This window comes from Mytilus edulis, chromosome 11 (assembly GCF_963676685.1).
Source record: "Mytilus edulis chromosome 11, xbMytEdul2.2, whole genome shotgun sequence".
Classification (NCBI taxonomy): domain Eukaryota; kingdom Metazoa; phylum Mollusca; class Bivalvia; order Mytilida; family Mytilidae; genus Mytilus; species Mytilus edulis.
Window position 1 is genome coordinate 21,618,040 of NC_092354.1, and position 22,562 is coordinate 21,640,601.

General features: G+C 32.3%; 1 long non-coding RNA gene across 1 annotated transcript; it reads left to right on the forward strand.

The window, feature by feature from the left end:
- The first annotated feature begins 19,746 nt into the window (after positions 1–19,746).
- Positions 19,747–21,644, forward strand: LOC139495329 (uncharacterized). Its single transcript, XR_011657318.1, has 2 exons — positions 19,747–20,118; positions 20,939–21,644. It is a non-coding gene; the product is annotated as an uncharacterized lncRNA (long non-coding RNA).
- Positions 21,645–22,562: the final 918 nt, after the last annotated feature.

A 22,562-nucleotide genomic window follows, 5' to 3' on the forward strand; every position in this document is an offset into this window, starting at 1 on the left:
ATTAGGCTTTATCGGTTTGTTTTCTTATGCGCGAGAATATTAGAAATGACGTTATTTTCTATTTAGTTTATACTTAATTTGCCAGTTTTATGTTCACTTGTTAAACAAAGAGACAAATGGATCGTTTAAGTTTATCAGAAAATATTGATTAAGACAATATCATTATATTGTACTGAATTTTGTTTAATTGCTTCGATGTAAAAATATGTTGGTTTATGATGTTTACATAAATAGTTATGTCCAATATCATATTTAGTTTAAGTAAAGAGCAATCACATTTTTGTCATTCTACCCAGAATGCAGCGAAAACATATACTGAAAGGAATCATTTTAATAGTTTAAAGTGGTCCATTAGCAATTTTATCTCATGAACTAGCTTCAATCGCACAAACATGAATTTTTTGTTTAGAATTATAATTGTTTTTGGAACTATCCTCATAACGCCTCGTTGTTGTCAAACAAAAGAGAAAATATTCAGCAGAACTTCTGGTTTTCGAATAATGGCGTCTTTGACAGAACCTGAAATAAGTGTAGCCATTATGGAAGATTGTGTTGTTTACTGTATGCAGACAACATTATGTGTTGCTGCTAATTACAAACCTGACAGTAACATCTGTGAACTATCGAGGATCCATCCTAATGACCCGAGTTTCGAATTACGTATGAGACCAAATTGGAGTTATATATTCTGAGATTTCATTTTGAGGAAGGTTTACAGAATCCAGAATGTGTGACTTTCTAACTGAAAATACTTCTTTTTGCCTCTTTTCTGTTTTCTATACAACAAATGAATATGTGTCCTTGGAAATGTGCGAACAGTGTATTTTCATATTTTCAATTAAGTGAAAGTTTGGTTTGATTTTTTGGGAATAAATAAAGAAAAAAGAGAATGATTGATGAATTTATTTTCCCGTTAATTATTTCGGATTTATTTTTTACACTTCCATTTCCAATGTATATGCACAAATAACAATCACCACAATGGGCCTACATGAAACTAGGTTGAACCTTCAACCAATGATTTCACAGAATGAAACATCAATCAGTACTTCTCCAATGGACTTAGTGCTCGTCTCAAATTTTAGGAAACTGTTTTCCTATTGGTAAGTTTTTTTTTTTATTGAATTGATTTTTGGCTTAGCATCGATTTGACGATCCTTGTCAATTTTCAACCGATGTTAATAGTTTGAACAAACTGATATAAGTATAAAATTTAGGTTTCAAACTATTTTTTCTCTAAAAAAGAAATAAGATGTGGTATCAGTGTCAATGAGACACCTCTCCCTTCAAGTCACCGAGTGTAAAAAGTAAACATTGTAAACAACTTCTGCCTTCATTACGAAGCTTTGGCTCACAGCGAAAATCAAGCTATAATGAGCCTTAAAATGACTAGACGCGTAAAACAATAAAAAAAATGGAAAAAACCACGATTTAATCTATCTGCAAAAACGTGAAACGCGCGCGAAACACACGAGCCACACCAAGAAACGACAATTACTCCTAATTTTCAAAACTGCACCTCGGAAAGGAACATGAAGAGTGGTTATTTCCTGTTTGTTTTGTTTGATATATAAAGATATGTAGCTCATTTAACAGCAGCTAAATTTGGAATCAATGTCACATAAAAATGAAACGAGGTCAACTCATACATCGTTATAAATAGATATAGGAAAACATGTATATGCCAATATATAGAATATATTTATAATCAAATTCATGATTGCATTTTTTTTAAAAGAAAGTAACTTGTCACATTTTGTAACAGGTATTATAGGTGATGGATATTGCTGAAAAGCAATACTAGAATATTGGAAACAATAAAATATTGTGTCTCTGTTTTGATAGATGACGAGATTGATTTTGTTTATTCAGCGATATCTATATTAAGGAATATCAGATTTTATTTTTCTGTTTTCTCATTTTCACAATAGTAATTGCAATATCGAATACATAACGTTTTTTTTTTAATTTTCATGCCAGGGGAGTGTTAAAGGTATGCAATTTTCGTATGGCAACGTTCATCTAATAAAACACAAGGGTTCATATATATAATCGAATTGACCATATGTATTCAAAGTGATGAATTAATGAAGGCTTTAATAAATTAAAATTGTTCTAGAACGACATTTTTACTTGTCGTCTAATTTTGGAGAATTTTGAATAGAGTTAGGCACGTTGATGCTAAAAATGATAGTTAGTTCCCGCTCTACTAGGCGCCTGTATTGTTACTCATTGATGGCAAGTAGTTCCTTTTCCACTAAGCGCATGTAGTGTAACGGATTGGTGGTCAAAAGTTCCTGATCCACTTTGCACCACTAATGTTACTCACATTGACTGTAAGTAGTTCCAAATCGACTAGGTATGATGGTAAATAGTTCACGATCCAGTAGGCGTCCGTAGTGTTACTCTTTGATGGTAAGTTGTTTCCGGTCCACTGTGTCCCAGTAGTATTTCCCTTATTGAATGAAAGTAGTTCCCGATCCACATGGCGTCCGTGGTGTTTCTCTTTGATGGTAAGAAGTTCCCGGTCAATTATGAACCCGTAGTATTTCTCCTATTGATTGTAAGCACTTCCCGATTCACTTAGCGCCCGTAGTGTTACTAATTGATGGTCAGTAGTTTCCAATCAACTAGGCGATTGTAATGTTACTCACCGACAATAAGTAGTTCACGATCTACTAAGTTCCGCTCTGCTAGGTGTCGATAGTTGTCCATTCTGGTATCTTTCGCTTTTTCTCAAGAGCTCTATATTCCATTCTTCTTTAAAGTTCCCAAAATGAATTCTAATAATAAAATGTAAGAATTCGTCCAAATAGTTTCAGAATAGAAAACTTTTGAAAAATAAAAAACATATAATTGATAAATTGCTAACATATTAAATCCTTTTTGATCTTTCGACCTTTCTTTTAAAGACTGAGAATGTTCGAAATGCGTTGATTTATATATAGTTGATCCTTAATTGATTTTGTCGGTATGCTAGCTCCTCTATATGTTAATCAAATGTATTTACTTATCTCAAATATAACAAAATGATAAAACAAAGCAACATTGAATATAACAGTAGACAATAAAAAGATCTTCCAAGTTTATCAGAACATGTAGGTTAACACTATATTATCATATTGAGTTGATATTTAATTTAATAGACCACTTTCGAGTTCATCCGTCACCGGCAAAAACTCGTCAATTATGCGCGCCTTTATGACGTCATTTACCAGATAGAGGGGATCGCCTGTATCCCTGCAATATTTACGTTCATCAAGCGTGTTAGTGATCGTCGTTGTGCATGATAAACTAGAAATAATGGTTGTTCTGTAGGTACTTAATGACAATTCCCTAATGACAGCAGTGCTGATTGTCAATTTTGAGAATTTAATTTGGCTGAATAATTCGTACAATATAGAATTATAGTTTTCCAACCACTCGCTCAACATTGAAACGGAAGTGACGACACCCCTAAACGCACAAATGACGTTCACTAAAACCAGAGTTTTTGACGGAAATGCATCGAACTCGAAAGTTGTCTATTGCTTTATTGTTAAAACATGTTGTTTTATGAAGTTAAAATATATGTGTCAAATATCGTTTGGATATACTATCACAATAGATACCAGGATTACAATTATGACGCATATGGAGGTATAGAAAAAAATATTTGGGTTTTTCTTCTTTTCAGAAAGCAGCAAAGTCGAAAACTGAAGGAAAGCAATTCAAGGATTTTTTATTCCATTGACTAAAAATGTACAATCTGATCTTGTTGATCGGTACTTTATTGATATATAAGATGATCCTCGTAACATCTTGCTGTTACACGCAACAGAAGGTAAAATCACAAAAATACTGAACTTAGAGGAAAATCAATTCGGAAAGTCCATAATCACATGGCAAAATCAAAAAACAAAACGCATCAAAAACGAATGGACAAGAACTGTCATATTCCTGACTTGGTACAGGCATTTATGGTGAATTAAACCTTGTTTTATATCGATAACCCTCTCACTTTGATGACAGTCTCATCAGATACCGTTACATTTACAATGATGCGTTAACTAACCAGACACAATAAATAAAATAGTCAAAATATGGTTACAGCAGTCATCATCGTGTTACAATTTTAAAAGGAACAATTTGACAGAACACAAAAACATCTATCTACAAACACATTCATTGATTTGCGTGTCTGACGTCAGAAAATTTTATACGTCACATATATTTTTCGTTCAATGTACATACAAACAATTTCGGAATTTCACATAGGCAATGTTAGCTTACAGGGTTAAAAATCAGAAGTATGTAAGAATAAATTTCAGAAATAGACCGAGATTTAAAATAGTCCAAAAGTTATATAGAATTTAAAAGAATCCACAAATAGGTAATTCCACTTCGCGATTGAATGATTTTGACGATTGTGGTTCAACGTATTTTGTAATTCATAATAAAAATATATCATAATGACATGAAATAGAACAATATGATACTGACGAGATCTTTTAAAGTACAGAGTAACGTTATAAAAGAAAACATTCATAACTATTTCTGACATAAATATTCAGGCGCAATGGACAACACATGATCCTTTCGTGTCAACTCGGCCGATTCCGTGTCCTCATCTAAGATAGAAAGAGCGGATTCTACCGAGGATTGCCGAATGCTCATGATCCTTTCGTGTCCATTATGGAGGATTTTTTAGTTTACTGTCATTAAAGCGAGAGGTTCGGTATGCCACAAAACCAGGTTCAACCCACCATTTTTCCATAAAATGACCTGTACCAAGTCAGAAAAATGGCTATTGTTACATTATAGTTCGTTTTTGTGTGTGTTACATTTCGGTGTTGTGTCGTAGTTCTCTTATATTTGATACGTTTCCCTCAGTTTTAGTTTGTAGCTCGGATTTGTTTTTCTCTATCGATTTATGATTTTTTAACAGCAGTATACTACTGTTGCCTTTATTTACTGTGTGTAGACAACATTATGTGTTTTCTTCTTATTACAACACTGACAATAATCGCTGTCAACTATCGACGTTTAATCCCAATGACCCGGGAGTGAATATAGTTCAGAGAAATAAATGGACTATATTTTTCTACTTAAATCCATATCCGTACTATTATTTTGTCTTTGTCTTTTTCATTTTTAGCCATGGCGTTGTAACTTAATTTTCGATCTATGAGTTTGACTGTCCCTCTGGTATCTTTCGCCCATCTTCTGTAATAAAGTGTCTTCTCTGAATAGAATAGATTCAATAGACCCGTGTGAATAAACTTACTAGTATCATAGATCATGTAGATACCAGGATTGAAATTTCGTATGTATCCATAGTGTATTTTGATATCCTCATTTTTCACATTTTGTTTTGATTACCTGGGGAAAAATTTGAAAAAGGGAACCATTAATAAATATTCATCCCGTAGTATGAATTTGATTAATGTTTATAATTCCGTTCTAAAGAATATGGCCATCATAATGCACATTAATGTTCTCGGAATAAACAAGATTTGACATAAAACCAAATGAATGTATTCACAGTAAAAAGAAACATCAATTTGTACACCTCAAACGGATTTTTGCGTAACGACGCGATAATCTGATCGTGTGTATTGCCAATATAAGTATTGGCATGATGAAGCACCAGTTTTTTTATTATACCTTTAACATATGAGAATTTGAGTAAAAAACGGAGAACATGAATTTGACAGCAAATGCATTACCTCTAGAATAATACAAAATATCGTAATCAGCACACAGGTTATTGCGTATTGGACATTAGTAAAACAGGCAATTGTAAAAGAGGATTTTTGAATTAGGTACTGGACATGAGCTATACTAAATTGATCCTGTAATTCCTACACCATTCTGTACCTCAAACAGTCGTATAAAACAACGTCTTCATTATCTTCTTGTTTAATTCAAAATAAGGGATTAGATAGGAAATTGAAAAATCATGCGATACTTGATTCAACAAACCCATTTCAACATAAAACTGAGTCTTCTTACTACATTTCTTTTCTTAAATCCTGATTTGTGTTTTTTATGCCTGATGTATCAATGTATTGAAATCAAATACATCTTGAATGTCAAAACATTGATAAAATCATTCAACCCAGTGTGATTGGTTTTAAAACAAATTAGTTTAATTTCTGGATTAACAAATATAAATAGAATCAGGGTTTTCAATTATTTCAAACTGGTAACAAAACAAACAAAACAGAATTATTTCATTATATATTGTTATACTTCCAAACTAAAACCTCTAATTTCCGAATCAAAGCATACTAGTACTACTGAATTATACAGTGCTTTTAATTTCGAATATGTTATGGTTTTTTTTTTAGATGATTAATTATACCCCACCATTCAAAAGTAGCTACAGTGAAACCTGACTAAACCAAACCCTTTCGGGACTTGAGATTTTGTTCGGTTTTGGCAGGTATTCGGTTTCATCAGGTTCACAATGCATAAAATGTGATATGATTGGTCTTCAGAACAAGTTTGGATTAGACAGGTTTCCGGTTTATTCAGGGTTCGGTTTAATCAGGTGTCACTGTATATTAAAAACCCATGTCTCATTGAAAAAAATTAAATCAAAGGTGACATAACAACAAACCCGAATTCCGAAAACGGAAAGTCCCTAATCAAATAAAAAAAAAACAAGCTGGAACACATCAAACGAATGGATAACAACTGTTACTTTCCTGACGTTTACCACTTTCAAAAGAATAATTTTCAAACCAAACACAGAATTAGAGTCACGACTACATTTCTTGTTTTTTTTTGTTGGTAAAGAAAACAGCTTGTTACTGTCTATGATGAATATTGATGGACAACCCGGGTCTTTATTTAAAGTTGTTTATTTTTTTTTTTATAGAAGATAGGTTTGATTGTGTTTATCTGTAACATCACACACTTTTAAAGGTGTAGACCTTATTTCAGGGAGATAACTCTTTAAATCTGCGATGCGTTTGTAAAAGTCAGGTTTTATCAATATATTATAAGCATTTACCTGAAACAGATTGAAAATAATCTATGTAACCTAGAAGCTTAGAACATATTTAGGAAAATGGTTGACACAAACGTGCAGTTATTTCCCTAAACTTAGGTGTACCTCCTTAAATAACCAGTTATTCAGTATACACCACATGTGTCATGTCATACTTAGATTAATGAAAATCTTCAAGTGGTGCAAAGTTGAATTTGGTTGAGTTTTAATAGATTGAGCACATTGACCTCCAACATGGCGACAAAAGGAAAAAACTCTAGCTGAAATCGCGTCCAAGGATTTTTTTTATTTAAAAACTGACCAGTTAAAGATTGACAGAAAACACCACAACAAAGAGAGGAAACGAGGAACCGATAGACAATTGTCCACATGATGAAAAAAAGTATGTGCAACAGAACTCAATAATCAGAAAATAAACAAATGCTGACAATTTCAATGGTTATAGAATGCGCCAGTAGTAGTTCTCTTTCGTGGCATTTAATGAATTTTGCTTTTGTTTTTTCAATTTGTCCTTTTCAGCGGGTGAATGTTAATTTTCTTTTGCGTTAACACTTAACTGGCACGTGTATGTGTACAACTAGTAATTAAAAACCAAACAAAAAGCTAATAACAATGCTCTATTGTTCATCTAGATAAAAAAAAACGTAGACGATCCAGAAATTCGAAATTGATCAAAAAGGTCCATTGAAACTTATTGATTAAGATGGTGATCTTATTTTTAATTTGAATTTTATTTGATAGCTTCCATATGAAGATATGTTATTTCATGATGTTTACGTATATTTGTATCGAAAATTATATCGAATTCAAGGAAGAAAAATTTCATCCTCAGAAAGCTGTTAAACGAATACAGAAGGAAATCATTTCAAATTTGTTCAAATTGGTTCATTATTATAAACGTTTTCATTTTATTTTGTTGAATAAACTATAAACTCACAAAGATGAATTTTATGTTAGGAACTGTACTGCTTTTTGGAACTTCACTCGTGACATCTCGGTGTGAAACTAAAGAGAAACTATTTAGCAGAAATTCTGGTTTTAGAATTAAAGAGTCTTTGACATTTCGGGAAGCAGTTGTATTCAACATGGAAGATTGTGTTGTTTACTGTATGCAGACAACTTTATGTGTGTCTGCCAATTACAAACTTGACAGTAACGTCTGTGAACTATCGAGGATCCATCCTAATGACCCGAGTTTCGAATTACGTACGAGACCAAATTGGAGTTATTTCTACTAAGATGTCATATTCAGGAAGGTTTACATGTGTATCTTTATGAGAATACCTCTTTTTGTCTCTAATTTTTCTATTATAGATAAGTTAACCAGTGCGACTAAGTGTCCTGAAACATATACACTCAGTGTATTTAGCTATTATCTCTTTTTATTCACGGTATGTTACATTTTAAAGGAATAAATATCTGATTTATGCCTATTCTTCTCGTCATCTGATTGGGATTTATGTTCACTCTTCCTTTTCCAATGTGTAAAAGAACACTTCATAACGTGCATATATGAAACAAGATTGAACCTTAACCGAGTATTTTCATAGTAAAACAAACCACCAATCAGGACATCTCCAATGGATTTAGTGTAAAGCCACTATGAACCGTCTATGAACATCATGATCTTGTGCAATGCCAATAGAGTATATACAGTATGCAGGGCCATAGAGTATCTACAGTATGCAGGACAATAGATTTTGGTTCTGCAAAAATATATGTGTCACTATTTATTGTTAACTGTTCACAAATTCCTCCATGGACAGTACGCGTCTGTACTTTTGCAAAGAGGTGTAAAATTTCAAAAGAGAGACCAAAGATACCAAAGGAACAACCAAACTCAAAGGTCGAAAACAAACCGACACAGCCATAGCGAAAAACGAAAGCCGCTAATAAGACAAACAGCAGTCTATATAATACAAAATCGAAAACTAAAAACTTAGCAACACATGTTTAGTTATGTATAACATTTTGTAAATATTAGACACGAATCGATAACGGCTCCGAATTTGGATATTTTGTAAAACATTGGCGATTTCTGTGAAAAGAGATTGTTTCAAAGACAAATTTAGGAATTACAAAACACTTCATGTATACGTCATATCACAAATATTTCGGACGTTGATTTGTGACTGAATGATATTGGTGTCTTTCTTTAGTAGTATGGAAGATTAAAGTTAAAAGCAATAAAGATCTAACTAGGATACTATAGAGTAATAAATTTTAATATAAGTCTTTAAAAAATTGATAAGTTCGTATATATTATATGTTAACTATACAAGGACTATAAAAGTAGGACGAAAGATACCAGAGGGACAGTCAAACTCATAAATCGAAAATAAACTGACAACGCCTTGGCTAAAAATGAAAAAGACAAACAGACAAACAATAGTACACATGACACAACATATAAAACTAAAGAATAAACAACACCAGCCCCATCGAAAACTAGGGGTGATCTTAGGTGCTCTGGAAGGGTAAGCAGATCCTTCTCCACAGCATTATAAACTACCTGTACAAAGTCAGGAATATGACAAATGCTATTCATTCGTTTGATGTGTCTCAGCTTTTAATTTTGCCATTTGATTAGGGACTTTCCGTTTTGAATTTGGTATTTATGTAATTTTACTTTTATTCAGTAAAATTAGAAGTGCAATGTCAATGTAAATAATTGTGGAGAAGAATAATAACACGAGCAACACGACGGATGGCACATGTGGAGCAGGATCTGCTTACCCTTCCGGAGTACCTGAGACCACCCCCAGTTTTTGTTGGGGTTCGTTTTGCTTAGTCTTTTTTTTCTATGTCGTATCTTGTGTACTTTTACTTGTCTATTTATCTTATCTTTTTTAGCCATTGCGTTGTCAGTTTATCTTCGATCTTTGAGTTTGACTGTCCGTTTGTTATCTCTAGTCCCTGCTTTAGTTAAATATAATGTAATGTATTTTAAGAAAAACTCAATAATTAATATAATTAAATCCCTCCCTCAATTATGGAGTGGGTTTGTAGGCCATATATTTTGAAACCCACCTATAGCCTTCCATCCGTATACATGAAAAAGAAACGCGAATGTCTTAGTAAACAAAAAAAGATTGAGTGAAGAAGGTGAATTATTGTTTTTACAAAGCCAATAGCTTTTGAATTATTGGTTAAAATGGTCTCAATTTTATCAACCTTTGTTAACATTTTGTTTTTCATTTAATTACGTTGTGTAGTTTTGTTGTATGATTTGTTTGTTTGTTTGTATGAGATCAAAAGAAAAAAAAATACCAACGGGAGATAACTCTGTGAAATCAGCCAAACGTTTTAATAACGTTGTGTTATAAAGGAAATATTAAGATTCTCAATGATCAAAATTAGTGTTTGTCAAACTGCTATATAACCAGTGTAATTTTTCTGATAAAACGGTTGGTTCAAATTTAAAAAAAAAAATTATATTTTTGTTAAAGGGTCAAAGTAAATACTTTGTCAAAATTTTATGAAAATTAAACGACCCAAATTAATTTTAGTGAAAGTGTTGGGTACCACCTTGAATTCAGAAGTCTAACATATACTGACAATGCAATTGCTTTTAAAAAATCAGACAAATAGTAGAACAAAAACACAAGATAAAAAAGTAAAGTTTTTGCAACATAGCCCTCTCCCCAAAAACAATTGCGGGCGATCTAATGTTAGAAACCTTTACTTACTTAAAGCTCCGGAATTTCCTTTGTGGATTATTTGCTTCTGTACTTTTTGGCAAAGTAAAAAGACACAAAAGTCTGTTGACATTGACCATCTCAACTTGATTGACAAAACACACTGTGAAAAAATACATCTAACTTTCTGTAAATAGTGTCTTTTCTTGAAATTAAAAAGACCTCATCATATAAATGTATAAATGTATGAGAATGTAACTACGTAGACTTTTAGTTAAAAATTGTATTGTTATCCTACCTAGGTCTGCATTGTCTATAAGACGTGTCACGGTACTTGTCTATCCCAAATTCATGTATTTGGTTTTGATGTTATATTTGTTATTCTCATGGGATTTTGTCTGTTGCTTGGTACGTTTCTGTGTGTGTTAAATTGTAGTGTTGTGTCGTTGTTCTCCTCTTATATTTAATGCGTTTCCCTCAGTTTTAGTTTGTTACCCCGATTTAGTTTTTTTGTCCATGGATTTATGAGTTTGAACATCGGTATACTACTGTTGCCTTTATTTGTCACACCACCATACAACAGACTGTAAAATTCAGTTGATAATGGATAAATTCAATAAAACGGTAGAAAGCAAAAATAAATCAACTGACATAAAGACTAACTAAAGACACAAATCACCGCAGTGTACTCGCAGTTACTGAAAGCTAGTTCAAAGCCAATTATAATTAATAAATAAATATGTTTAACTAGATAAAAGTGTACACTAAATTGGGTTTCTTAACTTAATAAAAACAAAACAAAAAGATAAAAGAAATATCAAAGCACCATTGATTATCATAGTAGACTATCCAAATACCTTTATTGATCTTTTATTATGTTCTTTTGTGTTTTAGAAAATAATAATTATGACTATATAAATATATTCAAATCAAATTTAATCCAATTGATTTTATGAGGGGCATATTTAATTCTAGGATGAAAATAATCACAGAATTATTATGTTCGCCTACCCAGAATGCATAAGAAAACGAATATTGAGGGCAAAACTTTCAAATTGTAAATTGGTAAATCCACAAATAAAATAATCACAGAATGATTATATTCGCCTATCCAGAATGCAGCAGAAAACGAATACTGACGGCAAATATTTGTAATTGTAAATGAGTAAATTGATAAACAGTTTTATTTCGTTGATTTTGAAAGTTATAAAATTACAGAAATGATGTTCGGAACAATAATAATTATTATTTGGATTGTGCTCATGCCGCCTCGTTGTGAAACAAATGAGAAAATATTCAACAAAATGTCTGGTTTAAAAATTCGTGAAGTTCATACAACACATGAAATAGTGGTTTCCATAATGGAAGATTGTTTTGTTTATTGTATTCAGACAACGTCGTGTGTTTCTGTTAATTACCAACCTGGCACAAATCGCTGTCAACTATCAATGTACCATCCTAGTGATCCAGGGGTTATAATAGTTCAAAGATCAAAATAGACTATTTTCTACTAAGACTTAATATCGTGTTTTTTTTGTTCATTGTATGCAGACAACGTCATGTGTTTCTGTTTATTACCAACCTGACAAAATCGCTGTCAACTATCAATGTATCATCCAAATGATCCTGGAGTTATAATAGTCCAGAGATCAAAATGGACTATTTTCTACTAAGACTTAATTTCGTGTTATTTTGGTTTATTGTATGTAGACACCGTCATGCCTTTCTGTTAAATACCAACCTGGCAATCATCGCTGTCAACTATCAACGTACCATCCTAATGATTCTGGAGTCATAATAGTTAAAGAGATCACAATGGACTATTTACTACTAAGACTTTATATCGCAGATTGTGCTGTTTATTGCATGCATACGACATCATGTGTTTCTATAAATTACCAATCGACAAAAATCAGCCCTCAACTATCAATGTACCATCCTAATGATCCAGTAGTTTATATCCAAGAATGTTTAAAAAATTTTGAATGTGTGTCTGTCTTAATAAAGTCTCGTTACATCATGCTCTATTACAAAAGAGAGGAAAAAAACATTCAATTTCTGACATAAAATTTTAAACGCAAGTAACAACACATGATATTTTTGTGTCGATTATGGAGGATTGTTTAGTTTACTGTATACAGACAACATCATGTGTTTCTTCTAATGACCTGGGAGTTAAAATAGTTGAGAGAACCAAATGGACTATTTACTATTGAGACATAAATATCGCGGAATGTTTAAAGAAGTTTGTATGGGTGTGGTTTATAAAGTCTCTTTTCTGTCTGTTAGACCTTCTATAGATTTTTTATTTTTTATTTTTTATTTCTGGCTCGCCTGCAATCTGTAGGTAAATTTTTCCTTTTTGATAAACGACAGATATGCTCTTTTTCTCGAATTTCCTTTAGCTGTCCAAATGATCTATCAATTATCAAATAAACGCGTAAATGTTATGTACCCTTTTTCAATCATAGATTCTATTACGTCATAACACTTCCGGTATTAGATGAGATAGTACTGCGCAACTGCAACCTCAATGTGTTGCTAACTTTGCTATTGAGCGGACGTGGTTTGTCTCGATGCGCAACCTCTAACTAAGAATTCATTAAAGATATATTAAGTCAATGTGATTGACTTGTACATATGAATTACACTTTAACTTCAACTTAACCAAGGTAAGTATCGTTAAATTTGGTAATTCATGTTATAGATATTCACCTTCATAATAATTTTCTCTCTCAAACACAACCAATTTGCTCACAACTGTATAGTATCGGATATATCACCGAAAGCCGCAATACATTAATCATGTCTACGTATGCATCTTTTTTTAAATCATTTATTTAGTATAATCATTCATTGACCCTCTCTCCCAAACAACAGTAAATTGTTCACTACTGTTTATTATGGGTTACATCACCGAACACAATGTATTGTTTTTAAAGTCACATGGTAAATGACGTAATTTGAATTATTTCCCTTGGTTGTTGTGTCATGCATGAGATTTATTTGCTTGATTTTCTTTTTTGAGTTACAATATGGCAAAATTTGTTACACATAAGTCAGATAAAAGATTTTAATTAGATCGTTGTGAAAATTTATAAATGCTTTAAGAAATTAGAATTGTTCAAAAACTTTTGTGTTGTTTAAAAATTAATTTCGACGAAGTGCTGATGGATTTTAGCACGTTGGCTTTAAATTTAGGGGAAGAGAAAGAACTCTTTCTTTCATAGCGCAAATCGAAAAATGTACACAAAAAAGCGAAAATAATAAAAACCAACTTAACAGATATAAAAAAAAACGACGAACAGACAAATGACTGTCAATAAAACAGTCCACAAAAACAGTCCGAACAGTAATTTCTAGTTCTTGCTTTGGTTCTATTGGTTTCTCTATGGCAAACACGTATGTCCATTTGGTACCCTACTACTCCTAGAGGGTCACCACGTGGTATCCCACTCCTCCTAGAGGGTCAGCACGTGGTATTCTACTCCTCCTAGAGGGTCACCACGTGGTATCCTACTCCTCCTAGAGGGTCACCACGTGGTGTCCTCCTCCTTCTTTTTTAATCTATTATTTCATTCTTACGGAAAATTTCGAAATTTCTCCTGTCTGATCAACATCCCTCATAAAACAGGGGATAAACAGATACTAATAATGGTAATTATGTCCCGCTTCACTAGGCACCCGTAGTATGATTCATTGATGGCCAGTCGTCTTGATTGTATCTGTTTCTCTTCGACAAAACAATTGCCTTGTTTGGTATCCTTCGCCTCTTTATTTAAGAAGTTTACATTTGATTCTTATTGAAAATGTACAATACGATAACATTGATAGAATGTGAAGACTCTTGCAAAATAGAAAATTAATTGGTGAAATATTAAATAATACCATCATATATACCAGGATTGAAATTTTGTATTTGTGCCAGACACGCGCTTTGTCTACAAAAGACTCATCAGTGACCCTCAAATAAATGTTAAAAAGGCAACAAAAAAAAAGAAAGAAAGACAAAAAACCAAGTCAGGCGCCTCTGGCCTTTGTTAGTCTTGAATGATTTTTAATTTAAGTTTTTTGTGTATAATTTAGAGTTTAGTATGGCGTCCATTATCACTGAACTAGTATGATATTTGTTTAGGGGCCAGCTGAAGGAAGCCTCCTGGTGCGGGAGTTTCTCGCTGCATTGAAGACCTATTGTTGACCTTCTGCTGTTGTATTTTTTATGGTCGGGTTGGTGTCCCTTTGACACATTCCCCATTTCCATTCTCAATTTTGAAATAAAGTACGAAGTTGAAGAGCTTTAAGGACCAAAAATTCCTAAATATTTTCTAAATACAGCTTACGTAATATATTCCTATGTAGGAAAGCCTAAGTATTTCGAAAATTCAAATATAAAAAAAGAAAATGTGTTTTGATTGCCAATGAAACAACTTCCACAAAAGACCAAATGACACAGAAATTATCAACTATAGGCCACCATATGGCCTTTAACAATGAACAAAGTCCGTACCGAAATGTCAACTAAAAAAGGCCCCAAAATTACGATGTAAAACAATCTCCTGTGGCAGGGTTAAACATGTTAGTAGGGACCCAGTAATATATAATAAGAAGTGCTGCCTACTGGGATCGTGATATATAATAAATGACTGTTTGCTTATATATATATATAGAGAGAGAGAGAGAGAGAGAGAGAGAGAGAGAGAGAGAGAGAGAGAGAGAGAGAGAGAGAGAGAGAGAGAGAGAGAGAGAGAGAGAGAGAGAGAGAGAGAGAGAGAGAGAGAGAGAGAGAGAGAGAGAGAGAGAGAGAGAGAGAGAGAGAGAGAGAGAGAGATACAATAGTTGATTTTTCGATTTTTTTTACCTTCTTTTAAAGAGAATGTGAGTTTCTTTCGATTTAATTTATCCTTTACTGATTTTGTTGGCCTGTATGATCCTTTATATATTTAATTATCTAAAAGCAAACAAATCGAAAAAACTATGGAATATAAAAGTAGACTATTCAAATATTAAATTTTCCATAAAATATTGATTAAGACTATATTATAATATTGCATTGAAATTCAATTGCTTCAATTGCTTCAATGTGTTGTTTTATATATTTACATATATGTAATAAGGATGATATGAATAAAAATTCACCATGTATACCAGGATTAAAATTTTGTAAGCCAGGTACATGTTGAATTATAGAGAGAATAATCACATGAGTTTTTAACCAACAAAAAAAGGCAGCGAAACGAATACCGAAAGAAAACATTTTTCCTCTGTTTTAAGATTATTTATCTTATTGAGTTAGAGACATGAACTTGGTATTCGGAATTATAATTACTTTTGGGACTATTCTCATGATTCATAGTTTTGAAACAAAAGAGAAAATATTCACGAAAAGTTTTCATTCTGATACTAAAATCCGGGCAGGTTTCACATTTTATGAGCCATATGTATCCAGGATAGAGGATTGTTTAGTGTACTGTATGGCGACACCATGTGTTACTGTTAATTACCAACCTGGCAATAAACGGTGTGAATTATCAACGTACCATCCTGATGACCTGGGAAACATATTAAATCAGAAACCCCCTTGGACAATGTACTGCTGAAATTGGGTTTCGATGAACTTGCAGAATCTTAAAAATGTGTCATTATACTTATCGGTCAACTTCATGACATGTGTTTTTGTTATTTACAAACATTACAATAAACGGTGTGAATTATCAACATACCATCCTAATGACCCGGGATACATATTAAATCAGAAACCACCTGGACAATGTACTGTTAAAATCCGAATCGATGAACTTGCAGAATCTTAAAAATGTGTTATATTACTGTATCAGACAACATTATGTGTTTCTGTTAACTTTTCAATAACCGCTGTTCATTATCAACTAATCAGTCTTATAACCCGGGATTTTTATCAAGGATATATTCTTCTGACGTTTCAGTCTCGTTGACATTTCGTTTTGGAAATATTTCTAAAATATGTGATTCAACATGTTCAAGTTAAAAATATCATTAAAAATTTTAAAAAAAGTTTTAATTGAACTAAATTGTGTATAAACAATGAATAGTTTTTGAGTAATCAATTTTTCAAATTAAATTACCAATAAAGTCAGTCTTTTGGCCAATATTTCGAATAAAGGGGGTAGAAATTACAAGAAATTATTTTATCACAAACATGTACATCCCACATCCCTTTTCTCTTTTAAAATTTCTTATATATGTATTTTTAATCATTTATATGAAAGAAGTTGAAAAAATATGCATTCTGTTCTTAAATCTTTGCAAATTTACAAAATTGACAGCATGGTAAATTTGACACAAAAAAGCATAAAAATATGATAAAGCCTTTTTATATTAACATTTACCTAAAGTTTTTTTCAATTTGAATTTATTCAGATTTGTCCAGTTTATCTTTATTGAAAGTATTAGAAAAAACGTTTAACTGTGGAACTGTAATTTTTTTCACATAATAGCCCATAAAATAGGTAAAAATTGATAAAAAATTTGAAACATCATTAAAATTTTGTACTTTCAAAGAGCCGGTGCAAGAAAAGAAGTGCACGACCATATAATTTCTTCTTCACAAATTATTTTTTAACAGTAAAATGAACCCAAAAATCGCGAATATAAATCGTCGCGAGTAAGTAAAACTTGGATCTTTCATTTTTAAACTTTATTAAGTAAATCAGAAAATCGCGAAATTAAATAGCCGTGAAATGGTCACAAAAGGGTTACACGCGAAATGAAGTATCTGCGAAAATAAATTGGTTTACAGTAATCAGATATTGTAATGGCAACAATCAGAATATGTAAACAGAGATGGGAATGATAGAAGAGGGACGAAAGATACCAAAGGGACAGTCAAACTCATAAATCTAAAACAATCTGGCAATGCCATGGCTAAAAATGAAAAAGACAAACAGAAAAACAGAAAAACAATAGTACACATGACACAACATAGAAAACTAAAGAATAAACAATACGAACCCCACCAAAAACTAGGGGTGATCTCAGGTGCTCCGGAAGGATAAGCAGATCCTGCTCCACATGTGGCACCCGTCGTGTTGCTTATGTGATTACAAATCCGGTAATAGTCTAATTCGGTAGGATATGCACTGTTAATTAAGAATGATCGATTGGTGTTTTATGCCACTTGCAGCACTTTTTGCTACTTTAGATTAAGAAATTATTTAGATGTTTTTATTATTGTGAAAAATGCGACATGATTATCATCAATGTTATTTCAACAGATCGGGCGGAGCTTATGTTTAATTTTCATAAGGACGGTCTATTTGAAGATGTGTGTGATAAGGATGATTGCCGTTAATACTAATTGAATTCTAATCACTAATCAGTGTCACCAAAAGCATATACAAAATAACTGATTGTGGGCGAATAACTGGACACTTTATTCATGAGCTTATCCCTTACATCCCAGCTCCTTTGTTCTAACAGGGGTGATCTGAGCCGGATGACCCCTACCGGATGACGCCAGTTTGAGCTTCTTTGGTATGCATGCTTTCCTTTGTTCTGTAACATTTTGGCGGGAATGTCAAATCCACTATATAAACTTTTGATTAATTATACGGTAAAGACTATCTATCAAAATTCAAGTAGAAAAATTCCAGTGTATATGCTGGGATTCGAACTCAAGACCTTTAGCATATCAAGCCACGACACATACAACTACACGAACTAGATACGAACTAACAGTAATTTAACATACTTAAAGGGAGCAAGTTCTTTTATAAGTGGGGCGAGTTGGCAGACCTTTATTCAGTTGGGTTTAAACCTTTTTCGTTTAAAAGTGAGTTGTCAGACTGATTGTTTTCAATTTGATTTTACACTTTTCAAAAAGTGGGACGAGTCGGTAAACAAGAGTGGGGCGATTTTTTTATAAAGTGGCGATCAGTGTGGGCCGATTGGAAAGTGGGCGAGTTGACATTGTTTGATATTTACTCGTGTTAGACATAGGGAGGCGGGGCTTATTTCAAAACACGGTTGGTAGAGGAGTTACGACTTGGGCACTATTTGACTATTTCCATGTATTCGAAGTTCTGTTAAATGTTGTTATACCAAGGTTCTTGATATTTAATTATTATTGTTGACATTAGGTTTCTTTGGGCAGACTAATGGAAGTAGGTTCTTAAAATTGAACACTTGAACCCTTTGATATAAAAATAAGAAGATGTGGCATGATTGCAAATGAGACAACTCTTGCCTTAATTCAACAAATAAAGATAATCGATAAGATAAATTCGTTACATACTGTGCTCTCACCCAATATGGAATTAACTGACCCTGTATATATCTTATTATGTCAATTTCACACCATGCAACTAATTATAACTCGAAAGTAATTTATCCAAAGTTTAGTAATATTAAGAACTGATATCGAACGTTTTAGCTTTACAAACATTTAATTATTAGTACGCACAGAAGCATTTGATCTTGTTATCCATTGTAAATACAAATTGATCTCCCTATTAAGAGAGAAACTACAAATGGGATTTTTAATTAAAGGGTGAAATACGGGATTTAATAAATAGACGAATGGAGAAAGAATGTATAGCAGGAGATGATTATTTTGCTTGAAATTTATTTATAGATTATAACATTCCATTTTCCATAATGGCCTCGGTATCATCTAGAGACTTTAAACCAGTCTTAAGCTTTAGCTGAGGACCGATATATGTCAGGGGATGATACCAGGGCTAATATGGAAAAGACATTTTATAATATATTTGTCACATAATTAAGTTTTGCAGAAAAGAGAAAGAACATTCAATCAATGTTAATCTGATTAACAACAAAAGGAAAAATAAATCGCATTTTCCCAAAAAAAAAATCATTTAGCTTACACATTTATTGTATCATTATCCCTTATTTTTACTATGGTAATACACCAAAGCAATGCTTTGACTTAACTGAGTCTAAATCGAAAATATAGTTAGTTGCACATTGTTACTAGTAGCTATTGTAGCTAATCCTAATTAAATTTCAATACAAACACCGTCATTATTCATCACTGTCGTTAAAAACACAATGATGTCACGTAATTTGGAATCAGGATAAAATAACCAATAACGGTTTATTCTCCGGGCAGCTATAGGGGTAAATTCAGTAAATAAATATACGTCATCAGGGACCGCCCATTTAGGGGAGAGCTTTCTGTATAACACTGAAGTCATATGCTCTTCTGATTGGTAGATAATGTTTGTAATAAATATTTTTTGGCAGATGGATCAAAACTAGAGTTGAAAAAAAATAAAAAATAAATGCTGAATGTACTAATTTTTTTTACTACAGGGTTGAAAAGTAATGGGGGTCAGTTTAGGAATTCTGTGCGAATCTACATTGTTTGTAAACAAGGCCATGTGAGTGCCCAAAAATGCCGCATGACCCTATGTTTTTATTAGTGCAAAAGATAGGGCTACATTTGTACTTTCATGAATGTTATATGAAAGTTTCCAATTTCTAAAGGTAAATCAGGTATAAATTTAATTTCATACATAGATTAGCATTAAAGTCAATGGGAGATTTTTTACTGAATTTACCCCTATAGGAAAATATGCACTCTTTCACTGTACTTGTCCAAGGCCACACAATAATCCACAAACTCATTTCCTGTAAATATTAATGTAATGGAAGGATTTTGGAACCATTTGAAGTTGTTTATTACACAAATTTCTATCTTAGCCGCGGCTATTCAGGGTGTCTAATCCATTTGTTTTGAACAATAAAATATGTTTAAACTGAGTGTACTGTGAGAGGAAGCATGGGGTATATGTTAAAAATCAGTTTTTGTGTGCAGATTGAACGAAACAATAGAAATGACACTTTAGAGTTATGATATCAATGAAAGGCACAAATATCCTCCCCATTTACATCACATTTTGCACATATTTCTCCTCATAATATATATATAAAATCATATGAAAAATGGATTACCTCCCTTTGACATAGTGATTTTTTTTTAGCTGTGTTCCCCATGTTAAGTTGTAGAACAAGTGGTAAATAAGCACTTTTCTAGTATTTTAACACTCAAATAATCTGACCGCATGAAGATATTCATTTATTTTCACATAACGCATTGCGATTCTTTATTTAAAAACTATACTAGACAACTTTTCATGATTACATGTCCTTCATCTAGGAAACTAGTGTTGAAATGTTTGTAATTGGATTTTTTTGTTAAATAATTGCTTTTAAATATTCTAAATTGTTACTTTAATCTTCCAAATACAAAGTTTGGTTATATTTAGACTTATTTATTCATATTTGGCACTTTTTTCTACTTCAGTTTTGGCTGTCTAGTTTTGGCGAAGAATCCATCCTGATGTTGGGGTAACAGGAATTTCTGCAGAGTGATTGTCAATGACATTTTGTGAACTTTACAAGTAATTAAAACACAGATTTAGTATAATGAAACATAATTGTTGTTTTATTTGGTATCAAACTGCTTAAAAAAGCCTTTAAAAAGTCCTTTTGTGCTCTTTTCAGGGTATTTAATCAAAAACTTCCATATAAGGAAAAATTTAACTAAGAGTACACCAAGTCTTTAGTTTCTAGGTGTACTTGCAATACTGGTCAAAGCAAACACAGAAAACAATTCATATTTATTAAACATAGTATTTTACACCATTCTTTTAAAAACAGTCAATGTGCAACTTTATATACAAAATATACATTGGCCGCAGTATGGGCTGTAGTATAAATTTTGCTCTATCTTTACAAACTCGGCATTTATGAATGTTGTATTGAAACTGGAACTTGAAAATTGGATACCTTACATGTTTATTACAAAAAAAGTAAGAAAAGAAGTAAAAAAGTCCCTTATAGGGGTAAATTCAGTAAATAAATATACGTCATCAGGGACCGCCCATTTAGGGGAGAGCTTTCTGTATAACACTGAAGTCATATGCTCTTCTGATTGGTAGATAATGTTTGTAATAAATATTTTTTGGCAGATGGATCAAAACTAGAGTTGAAAAAAAATAAAAAATAAATGCTGAATGTACTAAATTTTTTTACTACAGGGTTGAAAAGTAATGGGGGTCAGTTTAGGAATTCTGTGCGAATCTACATTGTTTGTAAACAAGGCCATGTGAGTGCCCAAAAATGCCGCATGACCCTATGTTTTTATTAGTGCAAAAGATAGGGCTACATTTGTACTTTCATGAATGTTATATGAAAGTTTCCAATTTCTAAAGGTAAATCAGGTATAAATTTAATTTCATACATAGATTAGCATTAAAGTCAATGGGAGATTTTTTACTGAATTTACCCCAATAGGTGTCAGACCACCAATTAAAAATCCCTATCTGTTCAACCAAATTTTGCAATTTTCACAGTTTTTTAAATATTTTACCTTAAGTTTAACTTCAAGGAAACCAGGTATATCCTGAATTGTACATGTATCACCTTCCTACATGCCAATTTTCAACCAATGTTTAAAGTCTTGTAACAAATTTCTGATTTTGAAAAGACAGGTACTACCAAAATAACTCCCGGTTTTCTAAAAATCTTAAATTAGTGTACTATGTAGCGCATTAATCCTGAATTTTTAATGAAAACTCATAGACAAGTGAATTTTGGCTCAAAATGGTATAAATGTATTTCCCTTTCACCAAAAGTTTCATTTCTGCAAATTTGTTGGTTAGTTTAAGTAAACAATGACATCAAAAGCACTATTTTGTGTCAAAGTAGGACTACTTTTACATACGTTCTAAATTGGAGGGAGTAATTGGTGGTCTGACACCAATATGAGTAGGACCATTTTGAGATTAAAACATATGCAAAACCAGACGTTTTTGTGAAAAACATGTGATAAATACGAATTAAACTTATATTTGAAAGAATGATACAGCTCAACGAACGTATTTTCGTTGAAAAGATGATTACATTCTACATGCATCAACTACCCA